General features: G+C 48.2%; 2 long non-coding RNA genes and 1 pseudogene across 3 annotated transcripts; 1 reads left to right on the top strand and 2 right to left on the bottom strand.

Annotated features, from left to right (window-relative positions):
• Positions 1-223: 223 nt before the first annotated feature.
• LOC149347676 (uncharacterized) lies at positions 224-4,378 on the top strand (annotated as a pseudogene). The gene is made up of 4 exons (XR_016292602.1): positions 224-473; positions 568-747; positions 1,123-1,276; positions 1,706-4,378. The product of XR_016292602.1 is annotated as an uncharacterized LOC149347676 (transcript).
• A 136-nt stretch (positions 4,379-4,514) lies between these two features.
• On the bottom strand, positions 4,515-6,106 carry LOC149347675 (uncharacterized). Its single transcript, XR_016292184.1, has 5 exons — positions 5,940-6,106; positions 5,672-5,876; positions 5,016-5,149; positions 4,689-4,753; positions 4,515-4,607 (listed from the first exon to the last, which is right to left on the bottom strand). It is a non-coding gene; the product is annotated as an uncharacterized LOC149347675 (long non-coding RNA).
• A 3,174-nt stretch (positions 6,107-9,280) lies between these two features.
• On the bottom strand, positions 9,281-18,819 carry LOC149347674 (uncharacterized). The gene is made up of 3 exons (XR_016292183.1): positions 18,667-18,819; positions 12,399-12,462; positions 9,281-9,523 (listed from the first exon to the last, which is right to left on the bottom strand). It is a non-coding gene; the product is annotated as an uncharacterized LOC149347674 (long non-coding RNA).
• Positions 18,820-27,431: the final 8,612 nt, after the last annotated feature.

The following is a 27,431-nucleotide window of genomic DNA, read 5'->3' as shown; positions in this document are numbered from 1 at the left end:
ACACCCATAAGAAGGCTGCCTTGGTGCAGTTGTACGTGAATCCAAACCATCTCGACAGATGTGTTGTGAGGAATTAATGTGTAGTTAATGCCCTTCCTAATTATGGCCGCGACGCCACCTCCCCTTGAGCCACGGTCTTGTCGAATTATATCATGCGAGATAGGTATCCGCCTCGTGCGCTGGTGTTTCAAGCGTACACGTAGCGCCCTCTGTGGGGAGCAGCCGAAAAAGGCGTCTGTTCCCGTCTTCTGCCCGCCGCGTCGTCAGCCGGTCTCCGCCATGGCGCAGCGTGGTACTGCTCTGAGTGCAAATCGAAAAAAGGTCACTTCGATATACTGTTGCGTGTACGGATGCCACAACAGTTACGCCAATACTGCCAGGAAGATTCCAAGTGTGGAGTTTTATCGATTCCCGTGGAGATCATATGAGGACGAGCGGAGAGAACGCTGGATCAGAGCGGTGCGGCGTGCAAGGTAAACAACGCCTTCGTTTGTTTCGGAGGGTTGCGATTCTTCGCGTTTGCGGTAAAAATTGCTAAGTAGTCTCATTTTTTTTTGTTATTGACAGCCCCGATGGAGAATTGTGGCAACCGGTGCGGGGCCGAACACGCATCTGCAGCGCCCATTTCGTGGGAAATCGCAAAAGCACCATCGCCAATCACCCTGCTTACGTGCCGAGCATATTTCCGTCGTGCTACGGAAGGGGTGACGGCGCCTTACCAGAATCGAAACTGGAGAGATTCGACAGGTGAGCACTGCAGAAGGGCTAGTAATGAGCCGTCAGAGATTTCATGCGGGACAAAGAGCTCTGTTATCTTCTCCGTTCTTGCACAACACTCGAGCGCATGTGTCGTTCTTGCTCCCACTCTTGATTGTTTCTTTATATTCCTTCGCAATCGCTCTGAATAAGCAGTTGGTAGTTGCGCCTGTCCCGTGTCGCTTTCTGTGTGTTGTCCTTTTTGGCGCTACAACTTTTTTTATTGAGCTCTGTGTTTGTTGCCTTACGCTGCTAACTTTGTTCAGCCTACGTTGCAAAGTTTTTCTTTTTTGGCTGGGTTGCGCACGGCTCACGAAGTTTAGGTTGTGTTGAGCACTAACGTGCTTGCTCACTCGAATTTTCTAGAGCTCAGCGACGAAGCCAGTCACTTCCAGCGGCGGCTGCCCAAGCTGCAGGAGGCAGTGGAAAGCAATTTTCACCCGCGGGCTCTCCGCGCAGTTGTGGAGATGAACCTCAGGCACCAATGGCATCCTCTAGTGCATCCTCTAGTGCATCTGTGGTGAGCCAAATTTTATTACAACTCATTGTAGTGTTTTTATCACTGTAACTAGTTTTACATGTTATTCATTAGGAATGCAAGGGAATGGTGTATTTTACTGTATCCAGAGACAGAGCAAAAATAAACTTTTATATTGCTCTGTAATTTTGGTCGCACATTGCTTCAGACTTGCTGGGCAGCGCTGCCTCCCATTGCTCTGATTTAGCACCGTGTATTTTGGAAGGTAGCGTTATGTTTTAGTATGATATAAGGTTGGTTTGTCCCCGCACCAGGGGCATTCTCTGTCATAATGCGTGGGATGAATTTTGTTTTAAATGTGGACGGCTTGTTTTGCTTACCTCTGGTGTGTTTTCATTGGTGCCTATTAGTCAAAACCCATTCTTAATTTATCATGCCACTAACGGTGGCCTTCTACATCTTTCTTTCCAGGCGACTCAGACTGATGAAGACTTTTTTGGAGGCCCCTGCACTCTGTTTCTGTCTGTGACGTCACAGGGGTCAGCTTCAACACAGGTCGCCCATAGTGACACCGTCGACTGTGGTATACAAGTTGACTCCTGCAAAAAGTCTTCCTCCACTGGGCCAGACGAGCGAACATGCACATTTATTGGCTACCACTCCCTTGTCGAAAGGCAGGATGCCTTCAGAGAATTGTGCGGAGTGAACACCTGTGTATTTGCTCTTTTAATGTCGGTGCTCTCGCCTATTGTTGTGAGAGAAGTTGATGTGCCAGTTTCGCAAAAGCTGGCAATTTTCTTAATGAAAATGAAACTTGGAGTGTCTTTTGCCAGTATTGCAGTGCTTTTTGGGCTTCATCGTACTACAGTAAGCCGGATATTTTTTTTTTTGTTTTGAGTAACCTGCTAAGTGCAATGCAGAAGTGGATACCCTTCCCATCACTCGAAACTGTTCAGGCAACAATGCCTGCTTGTTTTAGGCTCCACTACCCAAGCTGCCGATACATAATTGACTGCACTGAGCTAAGAACGGAAGAGCCAGCCACTGTGGAACAAAGACGTGCTCTTTTTTCGCATTACAAAGGTGGCTATACTTTAAAATTTTTGATTGGTGTATTGCCAAATGGTACAGTTAGCTTTATATCGCAAGCCTATGGAGGCCGCGCTTCAGATACTCACATTACTATAGATTCAGGATTCCTGGACCGGATAGAGCCTGGAGATGTTGTCTTAGCTGACAAAGGCTTTCCTGGCATAAAGGCACCAGCACATAGTCAAAGCGGTATTGTGGTTCTGCCTCCCTTTTCAAAGGGAAATGCACAGTCTATCTTTGAAGAACTTCAGGAGACTTATAATGTAGCACAAGTGCGTGTACATGTTGAAAGAGTGATCCAGAGAGTTAGGTTGTTTAATGTTCTGAATTCAAGGGTGCCAATTGACCTGATCCCCCACATGACTGAAATAATGCGAATGTGCTGCATTCTTGTGAATCTTCAAGCACCAATTATAAATGTTCCAGATGTACAGGAGAGCTAATTTGAACCCTTCGTGATGCGTGCTTTTGACAATATCCATTGCAGTTGTGCACAAGCCTGATAAGAACAACGCTTTGTGAAAGGAGGTGCAAGACTTATGCTAGACACACGTGTACTATGATGAGTTACTTTTACAGTAGTCGCTTGACATGTCCTGCTTAATACATACAATATATAGTTATGAATTTTTTTTAGGAGCCAAGGTTTATTTTCTGCATGCCTTGCTGCTTCCTGTCATCCTGCTATGAATCAAACAAATACAGTAATTTTTTTTATGCCAGGATGCATATGGTGGAGCCTCGGTTCCGTTTGTTTCTGGTTGAAGTTGTTTGCTCATGAGCTTACCATCCATTGTTTACAAGGTGTTCACTATGGTAACTGCTAATCAAATGACGTCGTCTTGATATGCCATTACATACATCATGACCCACAAGGCACTTCAAACTGGACAAATATTTATGATCACAGCACACAAAGCAATTCAGTTTGAATTGCAAAAGTTTTTATTTCAACTTTGTTGCACACCACCATATGCAGAAGGGATACATTTTTTTTCTGGTTGAAGTCTTTTATTTTTCTATGCAAGTTATTACTATGGGTGACTCTATGTATGGACAGCTTCGCATGGAAACGTGTATCCATACCGATAAGGCATGGCTGTGTTGTGCACAACTCTTGTTGATTAATGCAATTTTGTCATATGTTTTGCAATGCTTACTGTAATACTCAGTTAAGGCTGGTGTAACTTTCCTGCAAGGTGTTTGAAAGTGTGACATGTTTTGGATGTAATGTATTTTCTTAATTATTGACGTTTACTATCTAATTGCTTGGTTGCACCTATTTTACTTGGGCATACAGTATGTGGTGATTTTGCTTGCTTTGATACTGGCAATACAGAATAAAAGTTCTTTATTGCACCAAAACTGGCTTTATAGCAGGATACAATGCAGTCACCAAATTTGGAGACAACGCTAGAGCCCATGTACTGTGCGATGTCAATGCATGGTAAAGAACCCCAGGCAGTTGAAATTATCTGGAGCCCTGCACTGCGGCACCCCTTACAGCCCTAGTCGCTTTGGGATGCTAAACCCAATAGACCAAGCCAAACCTTCGAAAACCAGCGGTTGGTAATAATGGGCCATGATCCATCTGGTCCTGCATTACTACACTGACCAACCGCAGCAGCAAACTAATTCAACCAAGCAGAAGGGATAAAATTTCTTGAACTTAAAAGTTTGACTTGAGGTATGGTTGTTGTTTAAATGACAAAAGCTTCTTCAGCTGTCTACATTTTTGTCGGGGAGGAATTCTCTGCGGCAGTCGTGATTGTAAGTTGAGCTTCACTATGGATTTATGTTGTATCCAGCCACAGAAACGACAGTTATTCATACTAACACTATGTACAGTACACCACTAATGATTTGAAAATTGGCATACAAAAACTTATCCTTGTTTGGCTAGCCGTTTGAGCAAGTAAGAGAAATAAAAGTTTTCAAGCTTTGGAATGAACTCAGCCAAGAAGGCATCATCCCTTTCAACCATTATGGTGACACTGCGTGTGCTGGAATATACAAAGAGAAGGGCGTCTTTCACCCCCAAAATGTATAACATGACCATTATTTGGGTGTAATATTGGTGTGTTTTCTTTACAGCCAGCTTGCCATTAACATCTTGCACATATGGAATGTAGCTGATCTCGTTCTCATGATCAATAAATACATCATTCCTCAAAGAGAACGGACACTTGATTTCTACAAGGTGAATGGCATCGTCGAATGCAATCACGCCATCCGGGCTGCAGCAGAGCCATTGCTGCTCAGGATGAATGACGAGTCCCACCTGCCAGAAAAAAAAAAATATGAGCACCTGAACCGACAATGCGGATGGAACCGGTGATAAATGTACCAAATTCTTAAGTACCTCATGAATAGTAGCTTGCAGCAATTCTGACAAGTGCTCCCGTGCCTTGGGTTCCATCTGTTTGCCTGCGCAGAGTAAAAATTAATGGCACTTGTTTGATCCAGGTATACATTGTAGCATGAAAGTATGTGACACAATTTCTGGCTGAACTTTGGGTAACTGTGTCTCTATTGCATAAGGCAATGCCTACTTTTCACATATATTCTGAAAGGAAGCATCCATTTTATGCATACACAGCATATTTCCTCTTTTGTACAGCTAATGGCTACACTAGCACAAGTAGGGTGCCACGTAAGTTGCCGCGATCCCTTGCGCACTGCTGCTTACCTTATGAGGTAGCTGCAGATGAAAACTTCCTCCTCCCTACAAGGCTGTCCGCAAGGGCTTCGAATGCGCTTGTCCTCGTTTTAATGCGATGTGCTGTGGAGCTTGTTACTCGTAGGTGCCTTTCTAGATGCCACCTGTAATAAATCACACATAATATTAGCACAGGGACACTAAGAAGTCGCATGTAAAGTGTAAAACGTTAACAAACCTGTTCACAGCTGCTTGACCTTTGGTAATTAAAGCAATCTCGACTATTTCATCAAGACTTTTGCGCACACACTTCTCATAAAGCGTTTTTTCTCTGGTGGATACTGCTGACAGCATGTCACACCTTTTCAACTTTAGAGGTGACACAGATATTACCTCAAACGCACTGAACCGCTGTCGCTCGTTTTTTAAGATCCTCCTGATCAGGTGAGCGTTTGAGGGGCCTGTTGTGTCAACAGTATCTGAAGGTGGCGTTCCTTGCTCATTGATCTGGACAGTTTCATGATCAAGAACATGCCTTATTGTGCAGTTGAGGTCTGGAAACTGCGCGTGAACGATGGCCGGGTCGAGTGGCTGCAGTACCGGCGTTGGCAGAGGCCGTCCTAGGTGACAGTTATAGAAAACGCGTTAATTTGATTACTGTGGTGGGAAAAATCAATCACTCTTACTTGAAAAGAGGTCCTTGACCAGTTTCTTCTCGTCGAGTGTCGGGCGGGCTGCCGGCTTGTTCCACGCACATGGCAGGTCCGTGCACGACGTATGGTGGTGGTTGTTCACGTAAACAGCTACCGCCGCAGCGTGCTTGCACCAGCCCTCACGACCCGCCTTGCAGGTGCAGGTGGCTTTCACGATGCTCCGATCGCCTCCCGAAAGCTAAGAAACCATATTAAGAGCTCAGGCACGTGCGCACATGTTAGCTAAAAGCTAGGTGCTTACCTCAAGCCGCACGTCGTAATCGACGCTCTTCATTTCCGCCACGCATTTTCCTAGGATGTCTGACGGCCCCGTGACGCTTGACAGCTCTTCTCGGACGCCGTAAACATGCTGCGCGTTAAACAATTGTTGGCCAAGCGTCACGCTGCTGCCTTTAAAAAACTCATCCACATCTGCAATACGTCTGAAGCCGCAAAAGAGCACGCAGCTACGGCTTGGCGCTGCCATTCTTGAAACGGCGGAACAGACAGCTACCGACCGGTTCGGCCGCAGGTGGCGCTTCATGTTTCGGAGCGGTGGCGCCCTCATACCAGCGCACGAGGCGGATAACGTCAGTATCAGGGATACTGTCATGGAGCCATGTTTCCGTGAGAAGCGTGACGTCAGGGCCGCAACCAAGAAGAAGGCTTTCGAGTTCATCGATTTTGTTCACGACGCTTCTAGCGTTGACATTTAGTACAGATAGCGGTGCTCTGTCTGGGTGTGGTTTTGTTGGCTGCAAGGCGCTGTTTCGTTTCTTTTTGCTAGAATTATGCCAAGTGTGTCACTTCAATTCCAGCGGAACAGCCTTGTTCAGTCCTTCGTCCCATCTGTAAACCTTCCCGTTTATTTTGACCTTATCGAATGATGACACTACCTTGTCGCCTTTGTCTCTGTTTGGTTTTGTATAGGCCCAAAGTTTTTTTCTTATCACTTGGACTCGGGGCGAAAAGTCCTCCGAAACGCTGAATTCTGAGCCTTTAAAGGCGCTGCATGCTCTCAGTATCCTTGATTTGTCCCTGTAGTCTGAAAGCCTGAATATTACAGGTCGACATCTATCCTCACGTGCTTTCCCAATTCTGTGGACGCGCTCCATTTGCAAATTAGGGATCTTTAGTTTATCTTCAATAATTTGCGCCACCTTCTGTTCCAATGAATGTGAAACATCTTCGCTTTCTTCCTTCAAGCCATACATGATTAAATTGTTTCTGCGACTTCGGTTCTCGAGATCGTCCACTTTCAGAAAAAGGCTGTCGACAGTTTTTTGCAATTCTTCTACCTTTGTTGTGTAATTCGCAACCGTGGTTGAAATATCGTTCACTTTTTGATCAGTGGAAGTTAATTTATCAATAGTTTTGTCTAGGCGACTGTTTGTTGAGGCCACACTTTCCTTTAGTTCCTTCAAGGCATCCATTATCGTTGTAAGCATTTCCGCGGTAGAAGGACCCGGATTCGATTCAACATCACCACAGCAAGGCAGTAGGTCAACAAAGCAGCTGTAAACATTTTTCAGCACTTCTAAAAACGACCGTGGGCACGGCAAGAGCAGCAAGAAAACATCATCACTACGATAGCCAGGAACATGGCCGTAGCCTCTCCCCTGGATTAAGAACAAGAAGGGGTTCTTTAGTTGAATGGTACGGCAAAACAGCGCTGACGGACGGGACGGAAGAAGATGAGACAAACACATGCGCCGTCCCGTCCGTCAGCGCTGTTTTGCCGTACCATTCAACATGAACCAACCAGCCCGACTCAGCCCTCTCCTTGAGTTCTTTAGTTGCATGCTTCCAAGGCTCCCGCCGTGCCCACTGCTCGATTGCCGCTGTGCAGTTGACTTTATACAGCCGGTGAGTGGTGACGTAGCGGATGAAGGCGTTTGGTGCGGGTCAAATTGCGTGGTCCAAATGCGCATGCCTGATGAATCGCCGTCAGAACGTTCCATCGTAGCATTGTACAGATGCTCGTTCAAGATTGTCGCCGTCACCGCATCCACGCCGCATTCGGTAGCTGTAGCCGCATCTCTCGAGTTCACGAAAAACACGGCCTGGATTAAGAACAAGAAGGGGTTCTTTAGTTGCATGCTTCCAAGGCTCCCGCCGTGCCGCACGGCAACGCAAAAGGACACAACCTCACTATAGTGACGGACTCCAAACAAGCATGTAGAAACTACACAAGAGGCAGGATCGACAGCACCGCCAATCACATTCTACACACGACGAGAAGACACAGAAACACTAAACATATTATAGTGTGGGTTCCGGGACATGAGGGGATGAGGGGCAACGTTGCAGCAGACGAGTTAGCTCGAGGATACGTCAACCGAGCAGACTCAGCACTTTGCACCACAGGCACCTTTGACCCAGTTACCCCCACGTACTCAGATATACTCGATCATTACAGGGGTCAGCGGAAACGCTACCCAGCCCCACACAAAAGGCTCACCAAAGAGGAGGCGTAGACTGGCGCAGACTACAAACCGGTACCTACCCACACCTTCACGAACTGCACAAGATTTTCCCTACACAATATGCAGACGAATGTCCGTGGTGTCAGGGTAAACCTACACTAGAACATATCACATGGAGCTGCCCTAAGGCAGACTTAGAGCCAAAAATAAACCCGAGTGCGATGCATTGGGAGCACTTGCTGGCCAGCGAGGACGAGGAAGCGCAACGATTCCTTGTGCGCCGAGCCACGATGGCAGCAGTCAAGTGCGGCATCCTGGACCAAGGATCGACAACGGCGCCCAGTGACCCGTAAGGGTCAAGAACACCAATTTATTGACAATAAAGTTTTTTCCATCCATCCATCCATCCATGGCTAAAGGTCAAACGTGGTTACACCGCCGGGACGACGCTGAAGGGCTCAAACTGTGAGCAGTATTGCTTTCGCAATTATAAATAAGACCGAGTAGGAAATTGGTAGAGTTGGAGAATCGAACCAGGGTCTTGGGAGTGCGAGACGAGCACGCGAACCACTCCGCCACGCCAGCTCGATGGTTTGCAATGAACAAAGGCGCGTCTAGTGAATTCGGTGTCTTCATTCACTCCCATCTTCCTCCCTTCCGGTTACGGCGAGGTTCACGGGTCCACCGATATGCGAGACAGATACATTTCCTTTCCTCAAAAACCAACTTATTGACGAGCAAAGGTGTACAGCCGAACGGGCGATGGCGTTCTGTGGCCTCCCTGGCAGCGTTGCAAGACAATGTCGCGTTCCACTCTTAAATCGAAGCTTAACATCTTACCCGCACACCAGTGACACAAGCAGCAACACCGCACTTAAGACTTTCGCCTCACCTTACTTTTGGTCAGCAATTCCCGAGTAACCATGCGGTGTGATGGACTCACCATAGCACCTGCAAGAATAGCAAAGGAAGCAAGCATTTCACCTCTGTAACTGCACCAGCTGATGCCTGCCACCAACAACAGGCAAAGAATCACTACAATAAACTTAAAGTACACAGAGTACTTTTACCCATATATGCCACAACTGCAGAAATTTGAACACATCAGAATATTTCTTGATATAACATGTTTATTTAACTTCAGCATTCAGAATCATCCTTCAGTGGTGAACGGCTATGGTTGCCCCCACCGCCCGTACAGCCGCCGCCACCGCCTCTTTGGAAACCGCCACCTCGGCTGCCACGTTCAGAGCCAAAGGCACACTTCTCTTCATGCCGCTTTCTGCGGGCATTGAAACGTTCAGCCATTGAATAAAGTTCTAGAGGAACTTCTTCGTTTGCCTTTTCCAAGATGCGGATTAGCTCGTGAGCCTGTCTCCAGTTTTCCCGAGTAACCAGTGTGGTGGACTCACCACGGCGCCTGCAAGAATAGCAAAGGAAGCAAGCATTTAACATCAGTAACTGCACCAGCTCTTGCCTGCCATCAACAACAGGCAAAGAATCACTACAACAAACTTGCAATAGACCTCCACTACGGCATCTCGTTCTTCTTTCACTCCCACCTTCCGCCCTTCCCTTACGGCGCGGTTCAGGTGTCCACCGGGATATGCGAGACGTATACTGCGCCTTTCGTTACCTTAAAAACCAGTTTACTGAAGCCAATTTAGTGAAGCCGTAGGTTAGCAGCCGCGGTGGCTCAGTGGTTAAGGCACTCGTCTATCCAGCCGGAGTACCCGGGTTCGAATCCGACCGCGGCGGCCGTGTTTCGATGTGGGCGGAACGCAAAAGGAGCCCGTGTGCTATGCGATGCGTGCACGTTGAAGATCCCCAGGTGGTTGAATTATTCGGGAGACCTCAACTACGGCGCCTGTTTCACTTTCACTCCCACGTTCCTCACTTCCCTTATGGCGCTGGTCAGGTGTCCACCGATATATGTGGGACAGATACTGCTCCATTTCCTTTCCTCAAAAACCAATTTACAAATTTACCAAGCCATAGGTACTCGTCGTTCATTGTATTCATTGGCGCTGGCGTTGGTAGTGTTTTGCATTACGATGATGCATAACTGGCTCCCTTGGTCAGTGGACACCTGAATTGTGCTTATAGGTACGTACGTGGGGGGATGAGAGAAAGATGTCGGCTGCATGAGTCAGCGCTGGAAACTTGTGGCAGACACGCCGTAGAGGAACATATCTCTATGGACACGCGGCACTGCTGCGATAGGCCGCAGCATTCGGGTGAGCAAACTCCCGCGATCAACCATTAACTGCCACCTGCGAGCGTAACAGCGTGGGTGCGCTGCCTATCCAGTGTCTGGAGCGCACTAAACACTAAGACGCCAAGCCGCTTAGTTTTTTTTAATTTATTAAAATTCTCAGCGTGGGAACATTACCGAGGGGAGTGGGTTAATACAACGACATCGATAAACACAGCAAAATTTTAGTTTGATTTGGTTTATGGGGTTTAACATCCCAAAGCGCCTAAGGCTATGAGAGACGCCGTAGTGGAGGGCTGCGGGATTTTCGGCCACCTGGGGTTCTTTAACGTGCACTGACATCGCACAGTACACGGGCCTCTAGAATTTCTCCTCCAAAGAAATTCAGCCGCCGCGGCCGGGATCGAACCCGCTTCTTTCGGGTCAGCAGCCGAGCACCATAACCACTGAGCCACCGCGGCGGCAGAAAATTTTCACAATATTGTCACGACCAAAGAGGCCGTGGAGGTAGGCGTCGGGAAGAAGCCAAGACTGGGAGCCTTCTTTTAATTACAGCGCCAGGTTCCAGGACACCGAATAGAACAAGCGCGCCTCGAGAGCTCACCGCCGCTTCGTCGTCGTCTTCGACTCAGCGCGGAGGCCGCGCGGCGCGTTAGGCGCGTGGCAATATAAACAAATAACGAGATTGACTGGATTCTAAGTGTAACAGTGTTATGTGTGCGTGCATTCCAAAAACCAAAAATTAGCTGGGGTTCAACTACTGCTGAACCTGGTTAGAGAGGACAAGCTATGGCGAATCGGACAACTGAGAGCATTGAGAGCGTTCCACACGCTGGATAGGCAGCGCACCCACCCTGCCACCCTCACAGGTGGCAGTTCCCAATTAACCAGTGTACATTCATCGGGCGTCCGAAGTATGTCCTTCACTGGATATACGGATATCTGTGGGATATTCTCCGATGTCCAACGGCTCTCACACGGACGTCCGAATGAGGTAAAAATATAATTATTCAGACCGCCGACAAACACCCTTCTCTGATATCCGCCGGCAGATCTTTTGAAGATATTTGCGGGTGATGCCTTCACCACAGTCCTGAGGGAAGCCAGTACGACAACCACGAATTAGTACATCTCGCAGGGCCCATAAAACCCCGCAGAGTGTCTGAAATCGGCCACACGCCCTGCCGTATGTCATATGCATGAATGTAAAGCAATCAACGACCAAAATATGAAAACTTATCAAATTCAAGATCATTTTAGTATGACATAAAGGCCTCCTTCAGTCTTCACGAGATGTTCTTCAAGCTGTCCATACAGTTGGTACACGCAGCAGGAAGGATACCGTACAGACTATGGATGAATTTGTAGCCTAACTGGCAACGTTTTCTGCAGAAAACAGTCCACACTAAGTAAACACTAAGTAAGCTCAGAATATGTCATTAAAGCAAGGGGATTTGACAGAAGACGTTCACTTCCATGCAGTGATTCCACTGTGCCAAGAAAGCTAGTTATCTGTAGCTGCTAGAGCAAGATTACTTCTTTAACAGCTGGTAAGTCGTAATCAATGAAGGCAGGAATATTTTTAAAATGCACTCTACTTTGCTTCTCCGAAATACGCTGCAAATGAAAGGTACTACTGCAAAGAGCTTTATACGAGTTCATGAGAAATGCGTTTACAGAGAAAGACACCACAACTACTCCCACAGGCAGTCGCATCCATAATGAAGGCCTAAAAGATTGCAGTGTGAGAGTAGGGATCCTTACCAGACAGCTGCAAGCTATACAAGGTACTCTCAGAAAAAGTTTGCGGGATGTGCATTTCCAGAAAAATATTTATCTTTACATTGCCTCGCGAGGCAGCCAGCTGACAATTGTTCAATAATATCGAGTATTTATATCCCTACATGATTTTAGGCTTTATATTAAATCGCTTTAGCTAACAGCACAAAGAAATTTTTTCGACCAACTCTCACCCCGCAAATTTCTATCCATCACTGTACAAGTACACTGCGTGCACAGAGCAAAGAAAAAAAGGCATGCATTATGGGTACGGGGAAACTTGCATAGAGCTCAAACTTACCTGAAGGCTGCTGCTGTACGCTGAGGTACTATATAGCTGCTAGCTTATGTCGGCCACAGCCACACTGCATGGGCAAGAAAATAAAGTATGAGAGAGAAACTTATAATGCACTTTGTCTACAATGCAGCAACACTACCTCTTTTGAAACTATACTGCCCATAGGGTTCACTGATGAATCGCATATCAGGGCACCAACAGCATATTTGATGATCCACAGCTGCACGGGAGTAAGGAAGAGAGATCTGCTCCCAATCCAGGAACATATAGCTCTAGGGGTGCCATATATGGTCCTGTGTTTTGGCCGAGCATTAAGACCAGTGGGCATAAACATGTTTGACAAAGCTATACCAACGCACTGCATGATCTCATTGCAGTCAGTGGTTGGGAGATAAGTGAAAAATGTGTGACTGCAGTTTGCAAATTTAGCCAAACACTTAAGTATTCGTAAACAATGCTGCTGCACAGTGCAAAGTACTCTGCAGTAGATGGTTGGAGACTTCCATTCGGCAAGCCTAATAAACAAGTTGCTCAGCGACCTACGCTTTCTATGATGTTGCAGAATTTAGCCACTAATACGTATGACACCGGAGCTTTTTTGCGAGGACTTCATGTGCAAAACAAGTTCTTTTCGTGTGCGATGGTTTCACATCATATTTGTAGCCAGCCAAGCAACCACATAACACACGAACCGCACACTTCAGTAAAAGTAAAGGACGAAAGGAGCCGCACGCGGCGAAAAACGAGACGATAAGGCCGGAAATGTTGACTGAATGATTGGATTGACTTTTAGGCCTGTCGCTCTGCCGCGGTCCCTGGTAGGAGTTTAGCCGGTTCTGTTTTCATGGAAGGTTGCATGCATAGCTATATGCCCGGTTACATCGAAGGAATGCTGGCAGAGAAAAGGACGATAATTATGAGCACTGGCGTCAGAAAGACACAGTTAGTTTAATTGATTCAGATTCTTTCCCATCTATACCATATTCGAGTGATGTTAATAAAATCTGACTATTAAACTAATTTCTAGTAGAAGTGTGATTGCGTGAATTGTCATTTACGAAGTCGACTTTTTCATTTTTTTTGTGTGAGGGCAAACATATATATGCATTGTCGTAAGTTCACATCTCTGGAGGGATATATATGGATACTCCTGCGACATCTGCATGCAGATGTCCGCCAGCTATCCAGTAACAAATGTCCCTCGGACACACTCAGACTCTCCGATGCGTATATCTGGATAGGCACATCCGTGGTGATGCCGCAGGGACATCTTAGCCTGACAGTGGAGATTTCGACCTTACTCGGACCTACCACGAATATCCGTAGTTGACATGGTTGGTTGATCGCGAGAGTTTGCTCAACCTAACGCTGCGGCCCATTGCAGCAGTGCCGCGCATGCCACAACGTTACCAGCGCTAACGCATGCAGCCCCTATCTCTCACTAATCACCCCCTTACCTGTAAGAGCGATTCAGGCGTCCACTAACCAAGGGAGGCAGTTATGCGCACTTTCCTTAAAATCATCGGAGTGTAGAACGCTTAGAATGCCAACGTCAAAGAACCCTTAATGTCCCTTTGAGTATTTAACCTTACATGAAAAGGCCAAACCAATTGCTATAGCACCGCAGTAAAGCGGGGGAAATCAGGTGAAACTGGCTGGATACCAAAGCGTCTGTAGCGACAGGGGTGAAAAATGCAGAGTGGCCACGCTGGTCAAAAGGAATATAGCAACCCGAGAGAATGACGTGAGCACGGGGGACATAGAAGCGTGGTAATGATAAAAATGATTACGGGACGCAAGAGAGCAAAAAGCATATTTCTGCTTAAAATCTACAGCAACCCGAAGCAGAAGAAGAAATTTGGAACGATATTTAGAAAAGTCAGACTGGCCGGGAAGAGCCCGCTAGTGATCGTGGGGGACTTTAATTCGGCACACCAGGATTGGGGGTACGCGAGGCAAGATCCGAAGGGCAGACTTCTCCTTGAGGAGTCCCAAAACCTCGGACTAACCTTGCATACCAACCCGTGTGCGCCCACTAGAGTAGGTAGCAGTGTAAGCAGAGACCCCGCGCCGTACCTCACCTTCAGTAAGAATGCAGGCAGAGTAGAATGGGCAAACATCAGGGAAAATCTGGGCAGTGACCACTCCATCGTAGCCGCGAAGCTGGGAGGAGGAGTGAAGCTGCGGAAACTCAAACAGGCGAGAATCGTGCAGTGGGACAGATTCCGGGCAATCCGCAGAAGCCACAAAGCTAAGGAAATTGGCGACATAGGAGACTGGGCAAAACAACTGAGGGAAGACGCCAGGGACGCGGAAGTGATAACCGAAGGGCAAGACAGCAAGCTAATGAGCATGTGGAAGGAGAAGAAAAGGCTCGAGAAGAGACTCAAATCTCAAAAATGGAACAAACGTCAGGCGTTCGCTGGCCAGGCACACGAAGGAAGTGGAAACGTATGTGATAAAACTAAAGGAGCAAAACTGGTACGGCAGGCGCGACGAGATGGAAAGGGGCATGAGCTTAGGAAAGACGTGAAACATACTAGAGGCATCTCCTCGACCCGGGCAAATCTAAACAGGCAGCGAGCGTTAACCAGGGGAGAGCGAGACATGCTTTCCAGGGCGCGGAAAAAGAGCTGATGGACACGCTCAGGGACATTTACGTAGGGGACGCGACAGAAGCACGACCGCGAGGATATGGAGGAGCGGAAAATGAGGAGCTATACGGGGACATTACGGTAGAGGAGATCAGAGCAGCTATCGCTGGGTTAGACTCGCTCAGTACCTGGCCCGGAAAAAATACCGAATGTCATGCTCAGGAACCTAGATGACTCGAGAGAGGTGATTGCGCGATACATGAACAAAGTATGGAAGGAAGGTAAATTGCCGGAGGGATGGAAACAGGCAGTGGTTGTTCTCATCCCCAAGGTGGGGAAGGAAACAAAATTGGAAAACCTAAGACAAATCTTGTTAACGCCGCGCGTGGGGAAACTCAAGGAGCACGTAGTGCAAACGAGGTTAACGAGATACATGGAAGATGGAAACCTGTGGCCGCACGAGATGGCGGGCTTTAGACCTAAGCCCAGCACGCAGGATGTAATGTTCAAACTCAAACCTGACTTTATAGAAAAGAAAGGATTAGATGTCAAGGTGATCCTAGGTATTGACCTCACGAAGGCCTTCGACAACGACCGACACGAGGCGGTGCTGAGAGTTCTGGAAGAGAAAGCGTGGGCAAGAGAACATGTGAGTACATCAAGGACTTTCTCCGAGGGAGGAAGGCGGGGATTAAATTTCATGATGCAGAACCCCCATGCATAGGGCTGGGCAGCAAAGCTACTCCGCAAGGAGTCGTATTATCCCCCTTCTCCCGGCCATGCTGAACAAGATCCCCGATCTCAATTTGAGTATGTACGCGGACGACATAACATGCAGTTGAATAACGGAAGCGACGCGGAAATTGAGTGGAGTCTTCAAAGGGCAGTAGACGTAGTGGTGAAGTACGCGGCCGAAAGAGGCCTGGCGTGCTCACCGCAGAAGTCGGAGCTCTTCGTGTACAATAGCGACAGCAGGAACAAGAGAGACGTAGAAATTAAAGTGGTGCTGGGAGGCCTGGAGGTGCCCAGGGTCGAAGAAATGAGGATCCTAGGCATATTTATGAACAAGAAAGGCAGCAACACCAATACCATAAAGAAATTAGCCACATATGCAGACCAAGTGATAGGCATATTCAGGACCGTAGCGGTAAAAGGGCGAGGACTAAAAGAAAGGAATCTCCTGAGAATGTCGCAGGCGTACTAATAAGTCGGATCTGCTACGCGACGCCGCTCCTAAACGTGAGCAAGGCAGAAATTGAGAAAATATACAGAAAATTAAGGAAATGCGCATAGCGAGCTCTGGGACTCCCCATATCCACGTCGACGCAGCGGGTTGAGAATATGGGGGTACACAATAGATGGGCTGCGCTGGCAGATGGGGTGAGAATAAACACATACCCAACAAGAGCTAAATTACACCAGTGGTACCCTACACTATACTCTCCGCAGTGTCCACATTGTGGAGCGGTAGCTAACCTCTACCGTATGGTGTGGGCATGCCAATATAATCCCTTAGTTGACCCCATTCCCAACCCCTCGGAGGAGCAGTGGGAGGCTATTCTGCTAAGCGATGATCCTGACCGTCAGCACTTGCTGGTGGGAGGGCCAGCGCAGCAGCAGCAGCCAGTGGACTACCGGACTAGGCGGCCCACCCACATGTTCTGAGAATATTGAAGAAATAAAGATGTTTTCAATCAATCCAATTCAATCAATCAATCAATCCAATCCAATCCAATCAATCAATAAATCTATCAATATATAAATCAATCAATCAATGAATCAATCAATCCCAATTAGCACGGCTCGGCTCGGCTTGCTAACTGCGGGTCAGTGACATAAACAAACAGGTATATGAAAAGATGCGCGCTAACATGTTGAAGTGGTAGAGCCGATCGCGTCTCTCGATCGTTCAGGGAGCGGAGAAAATGCAACGACGCTGTTTCGTTTTTGGATGCGCACGCAGCGACTGGAGTCGAACCACGATGCCACACTGATGTGTCAGAAGATTATGCCTCGCATCGGCCTGCAACGCATCGGCCTGCAACGCATCGGCCTTCCAGACACAACGGTCAAGAATGTCGTGGCTTGCGGAAGACACTTCACTTTGGATGACTGCGTCTACGGTCCAAACCTACTTCAGGCAATGAACAGCCTCCGTCAGTGAGGCTGGGGTGAGGAAGGACAAACAAAACAAGCGGGGCGAAACACCGTAAGGAGACCCAAGGAGAAAAACAGAGGGGTGTTTTATCCTGCACCTCCCCCCCCTTCATGAAATATCCAGGCTAGCAAAAAGCAAGACAACAATTCTTTTCCAAGCGGGACTATGACGTACAAGTGAGGTACTCCATCAGTCACCATGCGTCCGCTAACATCAGTGGAGGAATGGGGACTTCCCTTGTGGAGCCTACTCGGCAAGGCACCAGAGGGAAAAATCTCGGGGAGGGGACAGAAGGAGAAGGAGCACGGCGAAGTAGCTTGATTGCGATAACTGTATCTACGCTATTAATGAGTCTTTTCAAAAAATATTTGTGTCCGCGCCTTCCGCGGTCTATGCTTCGCTACTAGAGAGGTAGAAAACATCTTCGACCACAGTGTAGTCAGCGGCCCTTTAAGGCACGGTTAAGTGTCAAAATAGCGATGCAACCGTTTGTCGTACAGCGTTCCGGGTGGTGTGTGTGTGTGTCCTTTCACATTTCTCTGCTGAATTTTAGAGCGGCAGCTCTCCTTGTTTCTTTCCAAGCCTCCGAGTTATGCTGATTCCACGGATAGAATCCAAGATGGCGGCCTCCATGGCAACGAAATTTTCTTATAACGTTCGACTCGACATGTTGCGTTCCGGGTCCCAGCGTTATGCTTTATAACGTAAATCGTTAATCAGTGGCAGCCATGGTTACCGAGATGGTCACATTAGGGTATCAAATGGGCACCTGAATTCGAAACGCAACTATGTAGATCCTGCATGTGTGTCCCTACCTGGAAAGTCGGGCCACAGAGCCCCGAAATTCGTGTAAAATTCGTGGGACAATCGCTTGCTGCAGAATATTGCGGATGTCGTCTTAAGAGTCCGCTTTTCGAGCAGCAATACCTTACTGGATAAGTTAGATCCTATCTCGCGGCAGAGATTCGAGCCGGCGACTTATGTACTATCAGCAACAAATGAAACGCGAACAAGAAAAGTGAGGTGGTAACACAAAACACCAACGTATTAGCTCCTGGATTGGAAATACAAGCGTGGTTGAATAACACTTCTAAAGAAGAGTCTTCGTGCCTTCGAAATTGAAATAGCAGGAGCTAGTATTCAGCTTCCCCTGGCTAAGAGCTGCGCATTTTCCTTTGCGTGGTTGAATTGTCTTGTTCGCGTTTCATTTCTTGCTGATAGTACCTCCTATTCTACGCCTCTATGAATATTCATATCAACATTGCGGCTCAATATCGTTTGTCGCCGTGTGTTCGGGGTAGCCGCACACGATTAACGATTTCGCGTATCGGACAGCATAAACTTACTAATTGTGTTCTAGTCTCTTTTACCCCGGAGATTCGAACTAGCGACCTATGATTGATGTGTTAACGATGGAGATTTATGTGTTAACGATGGACATTCGATTGCTGCCTCAGCGTCGGCTCTTCTTTTTTAAGGACTAACTTTGACTACAGCCAAGAAAGCCCTTTGCACTTACAGCAGCACTACGAAGAGGTGGTGCCAGTCAGCTCGAGCAGTTCAGGTCAGACAAGGCGACGTAAGGTAACTCCCACACGTCCAAGGCTCCACTGGCTGCCTGCGAACACGACAGGGAAGTTAATATCGCATTAAACGACGCAGAAAACCCCTCCTTCAACCCCTGCTAATTTCGTGCGTTTGAGTTAAATATGTAGCACGATATTATTCAACGCCATTGATTTCAATTCTTGCAAATTTTCCGATCAGTGTTCTTATCCACCGCTTACAAGCCGCGGGAGCGTCACTTGAAGTCAAAGCAACAAAGCCGCTTGCTTATTAGGCGAGCTATCCCGTTTAGAAACGGCGGAAAAATTACTCCATCTGAAACGTTATTGAATACAGTGGCCAATTAGAGCCCGCTACAAAGAAACTGAACAATGAAAGAAAAGTCATAGACTGCGCATTTTCTCTTCTTTTAATGCGAAAGAATTACTATCCTATGTCTGTGGCTTTCTGGTGCGGTTTCGGTGATGCTTGGGGTGAAGTCTACCAGAAGACTTGGAGAGGAGGATTCACCCTGCCAAACGCATTCTCTGCACCAGCATCGTTAGGTATGATTAAGAGGGGCTACCGCCACAAACATGGACAGTGTTTTAAAATGCTTGCTTTTGTGCCCGCCCTACAAAGCATGACGAATGTTTTTCTGCAGCTGTTCCATAAAGCGTAATAGGCGGGAAGTATTAGAACAGGAAAAAAATTACCGAAGACACTGGTTCTAAAGTATGCTGGCGAAAGCCTTTTGATCAACCCACTGCATATACCACGACGTACATGGCGACCCAGTGGAATGGTCAGAGTGTTCGCGTATATCCCATTGAACTACCCAAAGGTGCTTGTTGTAAACGAGGGACTCTATGGCCCGCTTCAGAGCCATGCGTCTCAGTCACTCGACTGCAAGGAGATGTCTGGCGAAGGAGCGGCAGTGCAGATGCCACCGCCGACTCACGCGCGCTCGTTCTACCGTTACTGTGTGACGTCACGCTTGCTATGGATAGCTGCGCCCCCCACCGGCGCGCCGGCTCCTAAGGAGGTGAGAAGGTTGCGCCGCTGCGCGGAGGAGAGGCCATAGTTGGCACGATTCCAGCGCTCGGACGTACACAGCGAGTATGAGCCATTAAACGATTCCGCCTTAAAAATGGGTGGCTGCTGGTTCAATAATTTCGCTGTGGAACATGATCGATGTGCATTTTTCGATATTCACATCGAAGGATGCTACGTAAACACTCATGTGCCATCCCGTGAAAAATGAGTTAGCTGCAACACAGCAGCTGTGTGTGCATCCCTGTGCAACTGAAAATTTCTGCGCTCCCTCGTCGATGCAAAGAACAATGCACACTCAAACGTCATGCAGCTTGGGTGCTCTCTATTCGGGCTCATTAACAGACTGTACAGCGGAATCCTTACCAGGTTCACTCCGGAGGCGTTGCAAGACATTCGTATTGAGCTCGACAGTACATAGATCACTAGCGGGGCTTTCTCAGAATGTGCTGCGCGCGGAAGTGAAATTGTTTTGTTTCTGATTAATTTAGTCGCCTTAATATTGTATATTCGGCGCTCTGTTTTTAAGCTTGCTGGAGAACACAGACGATACTTCTTAAAAACTGAGCTTAACAGACGCACTTGCAGTATTTCTGGTGACCAGTTTAGCCATGAGAGATAAAAATTTTTTGCTGAATTCTTAGCGTGTCATGCGTATGTTTGACGCAGAAAAATATTATATTATACCTGGAGTATTACTTTGCTGGTATCTTGAGTTGCAATTTCTAGCAGTAGTTTCACTTCACAGTAGCATCTCAAACATTCTTCGAAATAAATTTTTAATAGTGGGAAATTGTAAAGTACTGGTACAAAAATATTGAAAATAATATGTAGCAAAATCATTCTTTTTATAGGGTTTCCATCGCCCGCATGAAGCAGTTAAAACTGCCATAGTAAACCAAAGGAGAAAGCTTCTGACAATAGTAAAAACATCAATAACAAAAATATTCAAGCCTGCGCAGGGTAGATAAGCAGAGATATTGATTGTCACAGAAAAATATTATAATATATCAAAAAACTGCCCTCATCAGCCTTTCTCATTAAAAATTGCTTTTGTCCAAAATATCTTGGTATGATTCTGCAAACGTGTGCAAAACATAAACCACTCGTATGTTGCGTTGTCAAACTAAGAAAATGGTTTCGTGACGGCCTGGATATGTTGAATTACTAGGGAAAGTGTTTATTTTGAATCAAGGTAAAGATCGGAGTCATCAACAGTTGAATAGCTAGAGAAAAACACCTTCGACGATAAAGGGAATAGCACAGCAAGAAAATAAGAAAACTGTGTGAAAAGCTTTTCTATATGTAGCAATCTTACAAAGGGTTCAGCGCCTCGCCTCGCGCTCGCATTCAAAACAAGCGCATTGAAAAATTTTTCCGCTGTAGCTCGTATTGTAGCGTTTAAACCTATGCTCGGAAATGTGCTGACATGCAAATGATTTTATGTTAACCAGGTCATTCCTTACCCTTATAATGATAAGCAATTTCTTAAGCACGACCAGGAATGTGCTTGCACTTTTCCACGCGCTCTTCACTCGGAGCAGCCATTTTTAAGTTGGCCGCCGCGGTGGCTCTGTGGTTATGGCGCTCAGCTGCTGATCCGAAAGACGCGGGTTCTGTCTTGGCCGCGGCGGTCGAATTTCGAAGGAGGGGAAATTCTAGAGGCCAGTGTACTGGGCAATGTCAGTGCACGTCAAAGAACCCCAGGGGGTCGAAATTTCCGGAGCCCTTCACTAGGGCGCCTCTCGTAGCCTGAGTCGCTTTGGTATGTTAAAGCCCATAAACCAACCAACCAGTGTCAGAATATTGCTCCACAGGGCGGGTGCCATCGGTCACCTTATGATGCGCAGTCTTCTCTTGTGAGTGCTAGCCGGAGTAGTTTGACGTTACTCTTTCGGCACCTGACCCAAACTCTTGGTGCAGTGCTGTGCACGTGATCTATCCAGACTGCCTGGTTGTAACCGGGACTATCCCAACCGGGTGTGGGTATGGAATGGCAGCAGCAATGTTCGTCGACCAAAACCACTTCTGCTTTTTGTCCAGACGATTATCGCCGTCGGCACGTGCGTTCCTGCCTGCACTGGAACATTCGAAGGGGCGTATGCAGCCGATGTGTGTCCGTTCCTGGATGCGATTCCTGCCACAGACCAAGGGCTGGCCTCACTTCACCTAACCCATGGATCGACGCTGGAACAAACAGCCGCTGTGACATCGACAACACCGTACCTGGCCTATATAAACGACTTGTCTAAGCCGGCACCCTTCAGTGGGCATGGAATGGCAGCAGCAATGTTCGTCGACCAAAACCACTTCTGCTTTTTTGTCCAGGTTGGTGCAGTTCCATCTCTTTTCGCAAAGCGATCGAACAACGCTTGTCTGCTACTGTTCCCATGCCCACATACTTTGGTCCGTACTGTTGTTGATTGTGTTCATGTTGCGAAAATGCTTCTTCTGGGTGGAGATGTCGAGCTAAACCCAGGCCCTTCTGGGGCCTGCGAAAAGCTTCACACTGATGTATTGTCTGCCATCGAACGCCTCACCGCGCATCTAGACGACCGGCACGATAAGCTCTTGAAATCTATGGATGAGCTTAAAGTAAACCAGAAGCTGCTCGACTCCAAGGTGTCTGATTTGACGTCAAGATTAAAAATACTAGAAGAAAAAGTAGTCAACCTTAAACATTTGCAAGACGAACCTCGCCTACAACAAATGGTTTCTACAGCAGTTCGTACCAAAACTGTCAATCTAGAATCACGACTAAATGCATACGAGGATCGCTCGCGGAGAGATAATTTAGTCTTTTATGGCATTTCTGATTGTGCTGATGAAACATGGGCGCAATCCGAAGAAAAAATTCGGCAAGTTGTATCAGATAATCTCAAGTTCCAGTTACCAGAAGATGGAATTTCTCGCGCGCATCGGCTAGGCTCGTTCGCTTCGGACAAAAGTAGACCCATTATAGTCCGCTTTTCAGCATTTAAAACGAAAGATGCAATATTCGTCCAAAGGGTCGGGAATCAGCATGAGCGAAGACTTTTGTAAGGCCACGCGAGCTACTCGCAAAAAGCTGATTTCGCGAAAAGTACTGGGCAGAATTATTCCATGAAATACAACAAAGTGGTCATCGACAAGAAAAGTTACATCTACTGCCCCGTCACGGACAGCGTTTGCGAGTGTCACAAAATTCGGCGCATTTTAGGAACAAACAAAGAAAACCGCCGCGCGCACGGCGTCTCGCCGGCGCGAGCCCGACGGGGGTGAGGGAAAGCCCCGCGAACGCGTGCTTCTCTCTCCACCGCCGCGGCGTGCGCCGAGGAGATGAGTCATCCCCGCCGATTATTCTCGAACATGCGAGTCGGTTCTACTGCTGACGGGGGGGAAAGGGCGTAGCCTTGCGTGCACTAAGACACGTGCTCCTCGCCCGTCGGCGTCGGCGCCGCTCAAGAACACGCTCGAAACTTCGAGATGCGACCCCCGACCTCTGACCAATGGGGACGCGCGGCCGGTGAGAAGAGGAAAGGGAGTCAGCACTGCCAATGCTGCGTGTATGTGCGCGCCTACTCGGGCGCGAACAACAAACAGACGGGAGAGCGAGCCTATAAAGAAGGACGTTGACCGCTATCAGTCAGTCCGGACCGCCGTTTAAGCTTCGGAGAAGCGCGCCCGTTCGACTCCCGGGGAAACACCACTCGGCCAGCCACGGACCAACGAGGCAACGTTCGCCTGTCTGCGGGACGGCATCGTCGAGGAACTCTGGTCGTCGGACTGCCGCAGTGCCCGGTGAACAAATTGTGTTTTGTTTGTTTACCTCTCTCTCTTGTGGTAGTGCACTTTAGGTGCAATATTGCCTTTGTAGTGTATTCTCTCTCGAGTTTAACTTTGCACGTGTTGCATTGTTCTGTTAATCACTTTGTATGTGTCTGTACTAGTGATTGTGAAATCCTCTGTATCGTCTCTTTGCTGTATAAACTTTGTTTTGTTTTGTGAACCTTTGGCTCCGACCCATTCTCTGGCTTGCGACCAGCGAAAGCTGGGCACCGAACGCCCAAAAACCTCTTGTCACTTGGTAGCTGGTCTCCGCTGAGTTTGCCACGCTGAGTCGAGGGCATCTCCTCTGAGTCCGAGACCGCTACCCCCACACGCTCTAAGGGTGTCTGGGAGCTTCCCACGTAAAAGTGCGCGAAGTCTGGGTGACAATATATTCTGGCGTCCGCGACAGGACGTTTGGTGTTGCAAGCACAGAGAACGGAGAAAGAGTCAGAAGGAGTTTACGAATCGTAAACGAGTGTTAGCAGCAGAGCGATATTGTGAGGTGCCGCGCTGAAGCGGTTAGTGTGGTTCACCGAGTAGATGTATTCGTTGGCTTGTATGTAGAGTTCGGTCTCCAAATATGAGCTTTAAGGAGCTAAAGGAGCTAGTAGAGGTCGGTCTCCAGATGGGGATGACCGGAGACGAACTGCGAGAATGGGTGGACCAGGAAAGAGAGAGGGCTCGAGAAGAAAGAGAGAAAGAAAGACAGCGCGCTAGAGAAGCGGCTGAAAAAGAGAGGCAAAGGAAACGTGAAGAAGAAGAGAGAGAACGGAAAAGGCGCGAAGAAGCGGCCGAAAGAGCTTTTGAAATAGAAATGGCAATCATTCAGAGGAAGATTGCTGAAATTCGGCGTTTGAACGACGTCAGGAAGCCTGTGGAGCTTAACCCCGTAGAGGCCGGGTGGAAGACTAACGAGTCAAATTTGTTGACAACCACGGAAGAGGTTGTAACTAGCTCCACTAGTGACAGTGAGGTTGTGGAACAGTCTGTGCCTGCAGCTGCAACCACAGGGAGTGAGGAGCAGACCGGAGTGTCGCTTCCTCAGGATTTTGAAAGTGTAGCTACTACCGAGGTAGTAGGCACTGAGGAGAAGGCTACCCTGACGCTACAGTCAGAGTGCACCCTAAGGAAGTCGCCTGATGTCGACGATGAAGCAGTTCGGACCTCCGTCGAGAATTCAGAGTGGAACGCGTCTGAGTCTTGCAGTGCAGACCACGAGAAAGACTGGTTAAGGGGCACTGAGTGTGAAGGCTCAGACGTTGTAATAACGGAGGAGAGCGCACTCAATGAAGACCCGGAAGCCGTTCCGAGTGAACCCTCGAGCAGCGAGGGGGGCTTTCACGATGTGGAAGGCGAGGAAATCGGTGCCTATGACGAAGGAGAGGAAATTAGTGCCTCGGAGGAAGGAGACAGTGCAGTACAAGGAATGGAGCAGCACTGCACTGAAACTAACGAGCTCAAGAAAGTATCAGAGAAAGCTGTGGAAGCAACACTGAGCGAAAGTGAGGAGAATGAGTCATCAGCGGCTAATGAGCCATGCTCAGAATGCCCCTCACAAGAAAGGCTCCAAAAGAAGAAAAAGGATTTGGAAGAAGAAAGCTCAGCCCTTGAAGAACAAAAGAGAGATGAACCAGTGGCTGCATCGCGAGAGAACTCGGATGACGCAATTGACAGTGAACCGGGCTCGACCCGAAGGAGAATTTGGAAGATGGAAAAGAGAAAGAGAAGCGAATCGAGCACCACCAATACAGGTGGAATTGAACAGGACGGGCCTCGCAGAAAGCTGAGGAAGAGAATGGACAGGAAGAGATCCATGCTAAAGACAGCTGCGACGGATGCAAGCGAGCTGCGCGAACATCGCAGCAAAGTCAGAAAGAAGCTCAGAGGAACGAGCCCAGCCTACCGCAAGAACTCCGTCTGGAGGCGCAAAAGAAAACAGAAGAGCGTGCGCCGAGAAGGAGAACGCGAGAAGTGGAGCCGTCATGAGCGAACTGGCGTTAAATTTGTTCGCAACAGACGCTCTAACCACAGGAAAGAAAGAAGGGCTCAAAGTCTGGGCACAAAACCAGACAGCAGCACGAATAGGAAACTGGGCCACAACAGCGTTCGGAAGAGAAGTCTCAGCAGAAGGCGGAAGAAGACTCGAACCCGCGACAGGAAGAAAAGCCAGAGCCACGTGCGAAAGCGAATTAAAAGCGCGACTGAAAGCTTAAAGCAAACAGTAATTCTTCGAGCCTGCTGTGCATGCCAAACCTGGAAGTATAGGCGAAAGTGTGCCTTGTATTTGCGTGATCCATGTTTGTAGCCTTGTGTTAATGTACTGCCCAATCGCGGCGTGTATTTATGTGCATTGTGAACATTGCACTGTGTTGTGTTTGTGGAAACCTCATGGTAGTGGTGTATGTATTTTCACATGTAGTTTGTGAGCGCATGCATGTGCGCGCGAATTGTACCGCCGAACTGCGGGGTGTTTTGGAGTGCAATCTGTCTATTGTACTGTGTTATGTATGTGAAAGCATCAAGGTATTGATGTATGTATTTTGGCATACGCCACTGACTTTGTGAGCGCATGCATGGGCGCGCGAATTTTGTGTTTTGTGAATATTGTTACACAATATTCTTAAAGGAAGGGGCAGTGTCACAAAATTCGGCGCATTTTAGGAACAAACAAAGAAAACCGCCGCGCGCACGGCGTCTCGCCGGCGCGAGCCCGACGGGGGTGAGGGAAAGCCCCGCGAACGCGTGCTTCTCTCTCCACCGCCGCGGCGTGCGCCGAGGAGATGAGTCATCCCCGCCGATTATTCTCGAACATGCGAGTCGGTTCTACTGCTGACGGGGGGGAAAGGGCGTAGCCTTGCGTGCACTAAGACACGTGCTCCTCGCCCGTCGGCGTCGGCGCCGCTCAAGAACACGCTCGAAACTTCGAGATGCGACCCCCGACCTCTGACCAATGGGGACGCGCGGCCGGTGAGAAGAGGAAAGGGAGTCAGCACTGCCAATGCTGCGTGTATGTGCGCGCCTACTCGGGCGCGAACAACAAACAGACGGGAGAGCGAGCCTATAAAGAAGGACGTTGACCGCTATCAGTCAGTCCGGACCGCCGTTTAAGCTTCGGAGAAGCGCGCCCGTTCGACTCCCGGGGAAACACCACTCGGCCAGCCACGGACCAACGAGGCAACGTTCGCCTGTCTGCGGGACGGCATCGTCGAGGAACTCTGGTCGTCGGACTGCCGCAGTGCCCGGTGAACAAATTGTGTTTTGTTTGTTTACCTCTCTCTCTTGTGGTAGTGCACTTTAGGTGCAATATTGCCTTTGTAGTGTATTCTCTCTCGAGTTTAACTTTGCACGTGTTGCATTGTTCTGTTAATCACTTTGTATGTGTCTGTACTAGTGATTGTGAAATCCTCTGTATCGTCTCTTTGCTGTATAAACTTTGTTTTGTTTTGTGAACCTTTGGCTCCGACCCATTCTCTGGCTTGCGACCAGCGAAAGCTGGGCACCGAACGCCCAAAAACCTCTTGTCACTTGGTAGCTGGTCTCCGCTGAGTTTGCCACGCTGAGTCGAGGGCATCTCCTCTGAGTCCGAGACCGCTACCCCCACACGCTCTAAGGGTGTCTGGGAGCTTCCCACGTAAAAGTGCGCGAAGTGCGGGTGACAGCGAGGTACATGTTGATAGCGCACTTTCCCCGGTCACGGCTAGCTCTGTTAATCCCGGCTCAAGCGCCTCCCCGCTGTCACCATAACTAGATAATATCGAAAGTCGATCCGTTGCACGCAGCTTTTCTTTTCTTTTTTGCAACATAAGGAGCGTTAGCAATAAACGCGACGCCCTTTCCAGTCTGATCGACACATGCACAGCGGACCTGGTGATCGTG

The sequence above is a fragment of the Amblyomma mixtum genome, chromosome 4 (assembly GCF_055824585.1).
Source record: "Amblyomma mixtum isolate Tamu chromosome 4, ASM5582458v1, whole genome shotgun sequence".
NCBI lineage: Eukaryota > Metazoa > Arthropoda > Arachnida > Ixodida > Ixodidae > Amblyomma > Amblyomma mixtum.
This window is presented reverse-complemented; position numbering and strand designations above follow the sequence as displayed.